This window comes from Equus asinus, chromosome 13, assembly GCF_041296235.1.
Source record: "Equus asinus isolate D_3611 breed Donkey chromosome 13, EquAss-T2T_v2, whole genome shotgun sequence".
In the NCBI taxonomy this organism is placed as follows: Eukaryota; Metazoa; Chordata; class Mammalia; order Perissodactyla; family Equidae; genus Equus; species Equus asinus.
Window position 1 is genome coordinate 11,363,125 of NC_091802.1, and position 9,265 is coordinate 11,372,389.

The following is a 9,265-nucleotide window of genomic DNA, read 5'->3' on the forward strand; positions in this document are numbered from 1 at the left end:
ACGACAGGATTCTAAACATTTACGATAAGGTTCTAAACTTTTATGACAGAGTTCTAAACATTTTTCTGTTAGATTTTTAAAAAACATTTTTCCTTTTTCTCCCAAAGCTCCCCGGTACATAGTTGCATGTTTTTAGTTGTGGGTCTTTCTAGTTGTGGCATGTGGGATGCCACCTCAGCATGGCTTGATGAGCAGTGTCATGTGCATCCCCAGGATCGGAACCAGCAAAACCCTGGCTCGCCGAGCAGAGTGTGCGAGCTTAACCACTCAGCCACAGGACTGGCCCCTAAACATTTTTGATGAGGCAGGGAAGGAATTTTAACATTGGATCCTCCTGAATGAGGGACCCCTCACTTCTGATAAGACTCCGACTTTCAAGTTCCAGTTGTGTCCCAGTCCCTGGGTTCCACGGGATGGAGGAGCTTTGGTTCCGTGATCATTTAAGGTCAAGATTTCTTCTTTTGTGCATTCCCTGGCTAGATGACTTTGCAGATTTCTGAAAGGTAATTCTTAGTCACTCTGTCAATAAGAGATGGGGTCAGCTGAACTGGTCCTGGAGGGCCTTGAGTTACAAAATGAAAAAGATTAACAGTATCAAATGTTGTAAGGATGGGGAGTAGCTGGGATTCTCATACATTACTAGTAGGTGTATAAACTGGTTCAACCACTTTGGAAAACCATTTGACAGTTAACTACGAGATCCAAACAGACCCACCAGCAATTCCATTCCTAGGTATACACTCAACAGAAATAGGTGCACACGTTTACCAAAAAACGTACGAGAATGTTTGCCACAGCTTTATTTGTAACATCCTCAAACTGGAAATAACCCAAATGTCTGTTAAAGGAGAATGGATAGATTTGGTATATTCAAACAAAAGAGCACTATACTGTAGCGAAAAAAGAACAAATTACTGATGTGTGCAATATGGATGAATCTTGCAGACATTCTGATGAGACAAAGAAGTCAAACATTAAAAAGTACATATTGATGATTCTATTTATATGAAGTTCAAGAACAGGCAACAATGTTCATTGGTGGTGGTGACTAGCTATCGCTGGGGAGCGGGTGAGCATTGACTAGGAGGGGGCACAGGGGGGCTTTCCAGCTGATGGAAATGGAAACGATCTATTCCGGTCTGGACAGCATCTGCTTTGGTGTTTACATATGTAAATTTTAATCAAGCTTGAGATTTATGCGTTTTAAGTTACACCTCAATAAAAAGGAAAGTAAAAGAGGTGCATACCCTTTAACCTACTTTAATTCTACTTCTAGAAAACCACCTTCAGGAAATAATCTTGCATCCCAGTGCAAAGATTTCTGTACAGAGATGTTCAGTGCAACAATAACATATCATGTCAAAGCCTATAGAGAGTTCTCACTTTAGCAGCATATACACTAAAATGGGAACGACGCGGAGAAGATTAGCACGGCCCCTGAGCAACGAGGACATGCAAATTTGCGAAGCGTTCCATATTTTTAATTAGGCACATGTGTGTGGTGATGGATTGTAATTAGTCTTTGGGTGGTGAACATGATGTAATCTACACAGGAATTGAAATATAATGATGTACACCGGAAAAAAAAATCTTTAGAGAAGACCTCACTGTCCAAAACTAGGGGACTGATTACAGACAATTATGGTACATCCATGTGATGTAATATTCTGCGGCCGTCAGAACTTAGGATGTATGAGAATGCTTAGTGGCCTGAAAAAATGTTCATATTCACAATAGAAACTTATATTTAACTAGTAAATAAGTTAAAGGTGCAGAACAGTGTGCACAAGTGGGAGTCCAATTATGTAGGAAACAAAAGTGGGTGAGCACAGGAAAAAACTGGAAAAAACTGACATAATACTGCATTGTCTTTGGCCCTGGAAATATGGGGCATGCATGCAAACGTTTCCCACTAGCATCCCCTTTTTCTAGGATTAGAATTGAGACCTGGGCTGAACTGGCCTCAGTGCTTCTTGAACCCCCGGGCCTCCTTTGTGGCTTTTCTTCCTCAGCTTCTAGCAAACAAGCTCGCACTGTGAAATTATTAGGAGGATTGATAGAATCTGCTCTACTGCAGTGGGTTGTCTAAGACTAGAATCCCTCTGTGGGAGCTGGAGTCCCTAAATTCTACTTAAAACTTGAAGAACACTCTAAAATTATTGCTTGTGTTGAGGAGGTAAAACTTTTCCTCTATCCTCTTAGGTTCAGTATTGGGGGGCTGTGAATTAAACTGACAAAAGACAGATTAGCAAGAAAAAAGACAAACTTTATTCATGTATGACTGTGGGAGCTCACAAAGAAAGTAGCTTGGCTCAATAATTAAAGACAGGGGTTTATATACCTAACCTGATAGGGGAAAGGAAGAGGTGGGAAAAAGGCTTCTACTAGAAGAACAAATGGGTTTCTTTAGGAAAGACAAATGGGCTTTTATGGGAAATAAGATGGTTCGTGATCATGTTTACGTATGTGCAGTTGTCTTCTTCGTCTTCTTCAAGGTCATGAAACTCCCCCAGAAGGGGATCTATGGTAATTTCTCTCTTGGTCTCCTTCCTGGGAATGAAGTTGCCCAGAATGGATGTATGGCAGTCACTCCCAGAAGTTTCTGCTTTTAGTCAGATAAGGGAGGGTTCTGCATCCGTTGATTTCTCAAATGTCTTCAGCTCAAAATAATTTTTATGCCACTGTAGCATAATTTGGATCCCTTCACTTGCATAGAAAAATATTTTGAAATATTATCCACCTTTTCCCTGTTAAACCATAACCCTTTCCTCGTTCACTCTTCCAAGTATTCTGCATTCACTGCCTCAGAGAAAGGATGGCACTATCTGAAGGCATAAGAAAAAGAAAGTCTTTGCTGGCTTTTAAAGTCCCAAAGTTGAGGCCTTGTGGGAACAGGAAGGATTCTGGCAAATGGGATGTAGCTAGACTCTTCACTCCCAGGACGGGAGAAGACTGAGGGAAGAGAAGGGAGTGTATGCTGAATGTGCTCCACACTCACCCCAACACCAGGCTGAACCCCAAGGTGGGGGAAAGAATCAGGAATTTTGGAGAAGTTTGAGGATGCTTGGGCTGGAGCCCAAGGTGGGGAAAGACCCCAGAGCAGAAATGACGGAATGGTGTGCTCAGCCCCAGGAACCTGGGGCAGAGGCCTCTTGGGAGTCCCCGTGGTCCAGGTTGTGACAGAGTAACAGAGGTCTTGGGAGCCCCCCAGTTTCCCTCAGCCCAGAGGGCCAGGAGCAGCTGACTGAACTCCCTGGCCCGGAGAAGGACACGGAGATTCCAAGGAGAATCATCAGCTCCAAAGAGGCCTCTGGGATGTGCATAAAAAACTGGAAGAAAATGTGATTCTCTGGGCGATAGAATTTCAGATGACTTGTTTTCTTATTTATAATTTTGTTTGTCTTCCAAACCTTCTACAACGAGCAAGCTTGATAAGTGCAAATAAAATTTTTTAAACTCCAGTCAACAAATATCAATTGAGCAAATACTCTCTGCCAGGCTGTGTGCTAGAGTCTGAAACTGGTGGCCAGATAGCCACTGATGATTATTCCTAAAAGTCATGTAGATAAGCAATATATCATCAGACTCCCACAAGGTTCCTTACAGACAACATCTCCGATGTTTGGGTCACCAGGGTAGTGGTTGCTTAAGTTGTTTCAGGAGCTGAGAGTCAACTCCTTGTCCAGTTCAAGCTGGTTGAGACCACCAGCCCATCAACTGGGCCTGTGCAAGAGTCCAATAGGTGATCCTTTGACGTCAGGGGAGCCAAAAATTCCACCCTCAGATCATGCTAATGCCACCATTTTGTGAACATGCGTCCTGTGAAGAGCCATGAAGCTTGACCATGCTTGTGTAGATCGCTGATTACCTCACTTTTCCTCACCTCGATCATCTATGTTCACACTTCAGACCACCCTGCCCCTTTAGCCCATGAATCTCTCTGATCCCCATTTTCGGAGAGGCGGATTTCAGACTTGTTCTCTCGTCTCCTTGCTTGGCTGCCTTGTGAATAAACCCTTTTTCTGCTGCAAAATTTGTCACCACAGTGATCAGCATACTGTGTGGTGGGCAAAATGGGCCTGGTTCGGTAACAAGTCCTGTTCGGTAACAAGAAGATTAAGCTAAAGAACACAGGCCTTGTTCTCAAGCTGCTTAGGATCTATGGGAGCAGCAGACATAAAAATGAGCATTAAATCCTGAGTGTAAGTGCCCAGAAACACACATCTTAAGCTTAAGTCCAAAGGAAGCCCATTTACAGCTGCAGGTTTTCTCATTGCACCCACAAATGTTCTCCATATTTGTCTCAATTATTTTCTCGATAAAATTGACAGTTGCGCTTTTCTGTTTTCTACTCTTTTTTTAATAAACAGTGATAAATTATTCAAACATATACACAACCTAACACTTCTCTATGACTGCCATAAGACAACTGGAAATGTTGGTTAATTTGCTGATGTACAAAAGCCCAAATCCAGGCTAAAAAGGCAGTTTTGGGGTATTGGTGTATAAATTACAAATGGTGTTCTATAAGATACACATTAAAAAGTCAGGGATGACTTATAATGTGGACTGAACCTGAATCTGGCATGCTGCCACTCCCTAAGTCACTGGCTTATGGGTGATTTTCTATGATCAACTGATCAAGAATTAAAAGCATCTTTTGGTCCATAAATCTATATTTTGGTTAATTTTATGTATCAACATGTCTAGGCCATGGTACCTAGATATTTGGTCAAACATTATTCTAATGTTGCTGTGAAGGTTTTTTTTTCCGGGGGGGGAAGCCCTGAGCTAACATCTGCTGCCAATCCTCCTCTTTTTTGCTAAGGAAGATTGGCCCTGAGCTAAGATCCATGCCCATCTTCCTCTACTTTATATGTGGGACGCTTACCACAGCATGGCATGCCAAGCAGTGCCATGTCCGCACCTGGGATCCGAACTGGTGAATCCTGGGCCGCCGAAGCAGAAACGTGCAAACTTAACTGCTGCACCACTGGGCGGGCCCCGCTGTGAGGGTATTTTTAAGATGAGATTAACATTTACAGTAAAGCAGATGGCTCCTCATAATGTAGGTGGGCTCATCCAATCAGTTGAAGGCCTGAATAGAAAGACTGCCCCAAGCAAGAAGGAATTCTGCCAGCAGGTAGCCTTCGGACTCAAATTGCAACTCTTCCCTGAGTCTCCAGCCTGCTGGCCTACCTTGCAGATTTTGGACTAGCCAAGCCTCCACAACGGCATGAGCCAATTCCTTAAAATAAGTGTCTCTCTCTCTATATATATATTTATATATACACACGCATCCTGTCGGTTCTGTTTCTCTGGAGAACCCTAATACAACCTGCAAATATTCATGTTCCATATTTGCCCTCACTAAAGACCCCCAGTGCAAAAGAAGCCTTACTCTCATGCCACACACCAACACTCAATTTGTGGCTGTTGGTGGTTCTTCCACAGTCAACCAAGAAGGCAGAGGTGGTAAATTATCATCAACATCAGCAGCACTGACTTCCTGCTCTGATGAGGCACAACTCCAACCACCAGCGCCGAGGCCAAGCCATGTGGTTGGAAATCCTGGCTTGAGAGCCCAGAGCCAGCCTTAAATCATTTCAGCACAGATACAACGAGACGTTTTGCTCACCAATTTTTGACTATTAGGTATTATTTTTACATTAGAATTTTAAAAGAAAATCCATGTACATGGTAAAAATAAAATTCAAACAGTAAAAAGTGGCACCAAGTGAAAAATGAATTTTCCTAGTAAGAGCAGCTCAGAAGACAAGGGGGGCCCAGGCCACTTCCTTCTTCTTCTTTTTTTTTTTTGGTGACTTCTGATATAGCAAAGGAAAAAATGCCAAAGAGAATTACTGTGAGATAATAGAAAAATATATATTGGTCTCTGCCCCCAGTTCCTCACACAGGGCTCTTGAAACCCTTATAATTTCCTGGATGATAAGAGCACTAGGAGCATCTCTTGTTCTAATATTTGGTCTCTGCCCCTGGTTCCTGACACAGGACTTCTGAAACCCTTGTAATTTCCTGGGTGACAGGAGTGTCTTTGTTCTAAGGAAGTGACTCTGGTCACTCCTGGAGGAGGGCTGGCCACGGGAAAGACCAAGCCATGATTAGGAGTTTGGAATTATCAGCCTCTCACCCCCATTCTCTTGAGAGGAGACAAGGGCTAAAAATGGAGTTAATGATCAATCATATCTACATAATGAAGCCCCCATAAACATCCCAATAGTATGGGGTTCAGAGAGCTTCCAGGTTGGTGAACGCGTCCACAGTGGGAGGGTGATGCACTCCAGCTCCACAGGGACGGAAGCTGCTGTGCTCAGGACCCTCCCAGATCTCGCTCTCTGTATCTCTTCATCTGACAGAAGACTGTCTCCTTTATCATATCGTTTCATAAACTGGTAGACGTAACTGTTTTCCCTGAGTTCTGCTCTAGCAAATTAATCAAACCTGAGGAGGAAGTCACGGGAAACCCTGATTTGTAGCCAAACAGGACAGAAGTGGTAGGTAACCTGGGGACTGTAACTTGCGATTGGCATTTGAAGTGGGGTGGGGATAGTCCTATGGGACCGAGCCCTTAACCCATGGGATCGATGCTATCTCCAGGTATATTGTGTCAGAATTTAGTTAATTTGGAGGACAGCCAGCTGGTGTTGCAGAAAACTACTTGATGCGGGGAACCCTCTCCCCGCCACATTGGTGATGAGAAATGTTTTTTTGTGTGTGAGTAGTGAAGGAAACTCACAGGGAAGAAACACAGTAGGAAAGAACTGGGTTTTTCCCTACACAGGAAGGAAAAAACTGAGTTTTTCCTTTTTAATTACAAAAATTGCAGTACATTTCAAACATTTACATTTTAAATGTAATGCTTTTTTTGGTATCCAAATAAAAAGAACCATGTACTTTAAGATGCTACTAGTGAGATAATTTGAAGATTTATAGAGCACATGAATTATAGAGCATTACAGGTATTTTCCAACTGTCCGACATCTTGATCTTTCTTTATTCCAAAGCCTGCCCTCTCTTATTTTGATGTCAAAATTTCTCTAGGCTCTATCGGAGCCTTTCCTGTCATTTCACGGTACAAATTTCCGCTGAGCTGCATACTTTTTTCCTTACTGTTTTCCCTTGTCAGCAACTCAATAAACTTCGACATGTGCTCAACATAAATTTGTCTAAAGCATTTTGTTTTTGTTAGTGGGTATCTTTCTGGTCCTTTCTCTATGCATTTTATAAACACATATATACACACATACATTTACATATAGTTATATATACATAGTTTATTTTTCTAATAGAAATGCAATAATAATGTGTATTTTTCTTCCTTACTATGAAATATTTGACATACAAGAAAAAATATATGAAATATATGTGTATAAACTATAAAGCACAATAACAAGCACCTTTGTGACCACCAGCCAGTTGAGGAAATGGAATATCGCCTACATCCGGAAGCTCCGGGGTGTCCTCCCCATCCCATCGCCTCCTCCTCCACCCCAGGGGTTACCTCTGTCTGAATTTGGTGCTATCTTGTCTTCCTTGCTTTTCTTTTTAGCTTTACCACATCACATAGGTATTTCTAAATAGTATAAGGTTTATTTTTGCCTCAGTGTTTTCCTTTTTAGAAGTTTTGCTTATCTTTTATTAGAGTTCTCCCTAGGTATTTGATGCTATATAAATGGCATTTAAAAAATTTATTTTGTTGGGTATAAACACAGGTTTTAAAAAAATAATTTCAAGCTTTACAGAAAAGTTGCAAGTACTGTACAAATAACTTTTTTTCCCCTGAACAATTTGAGAGCAAGTTGCCAACAGGAAGCCTCATCACGTCCAAATGTTTTATTGTCTTGTTTCCTGCAAACACGGAGATTCTTGTACATAACCACAATACAAACATCAAAGTCAGGAAATTCACTATGATCCATTGCTACCATCCAATACTCAAATTCTTTTCAAGTTTCACCAGTTGTTCCAATAAAGCTGTCTATAGCAAACGGTTCAGTTCAGAATCACATGCTGCATTTAGTTTTCACGTCTTGGTAGTCAACTTTGGTCTGGAATATTTCCTGTCTTTTCTTGACTTTCAAGATTTTGACAATTTTTAAAATTACAGGCCAATAATTTTGAAGCATATCATCCTCAGTTTGAGTTTGTCTGACGTCTCTTCATGGTTGAACGCAGGCCATGGATCTTTGGCAGGAATCTCGCAGACACTGTATTCTCCTTGCATCCTTTCAGGTGGCACAGGATTTAGATTTGACCCATTACTGATGATGTCCACTTTGATCACTTGATAAGGTGGTTCAGCCAGAATTCACCACTGTAAAGTTAAATGTTTCCCTATTGTAATCAGTATTTTGTGGGAGATACTTTCACATTATGTAAATATCTTGTACCTCATCAAGCTTTCAATTTATTAGTTTATTTATATTCATATGGACTCATGATTTCTTGTTTTATTCAATGGGTTATAATCCCTTACTATCATTATTTATTTTGAGACTCAAATTGTAGGGCCAGTAGAGGCCTCAAGCCAGCTTCTGCATTCCTTGGCCATGTCCTCACTGTCTCTGAGCACATCCTTACTTTTTACCTCAAGATATTTTGGGTTTACTTTGTACTTTCCCTGATCCAGACCTGGAATCAGCCATTTCTCCAAGGAGCCCTGGTTCCTTTTTAATAGAGAATGGTATTTAGAAGACAAGAGCTGGATGCCAGGTGTGTTCATTGGTAACGGGGTTATTATGGCTTGAACTGTGTCCCCCCAGAAAATATGTTGAAATCCTAACCCCCAGTACCTCTGAATATGACCATATTTAGAAATAGGGTCTTTGCAGATGTAATCAGTTAAGATGAGGTCATACTGGATTAGGGTGGGCCCAAATCCAATGAAGACACAGGGGGACAGAGAGATCACCCTATGTGACAATGGAGGCAGAGGTTGGAGTGATGTATCTATAAACCAAGAAATGTCAAGGATCACTGACAGCCACCAGTGGAAGCTAGGAGGAGGCAAAGAAGTATCCTCCCCTAGAGCCTTCAGAGAGCACGGTCCTGCCAACACCTCGATTTCAGACTTCTAGCCTCCAGAACTGCGAGAATAAATTTCTGCTGTGTAATGCCCACCCAGTTTGTGGTAATTTGTTAGAGCAGTCCTAGGAAACTAATACAGGGGTGTTGTAGGATTCTGTGAATGTACATAATACCCCAATTTACACCTATATGTAATTCTATATCTTGACCTGCATAT

At 41.7% G+C, this 9,265-nt stretch overlaps 1 non-coding gene across 1 annotated transcript; it reads left to right on the forward strand.

Annotated features, from left to right (window-relative positions):
* The first annotated feature begins 1,375 nt into the window (after positions 1-1,375).
* LOC123276549 (U6 spliceosomal RNA) lies at positions 1,376-1,482 on the forward strand. Its single transcript, XR_006513052.1, has one exon. It is a non-coding gene; the product is annotated as a U6 spliceosomal RNA (small nuclear RNA).
* The last annotated feature ends 7,783 nt before the right edge of the window (positions 1,483-9,265 follow it).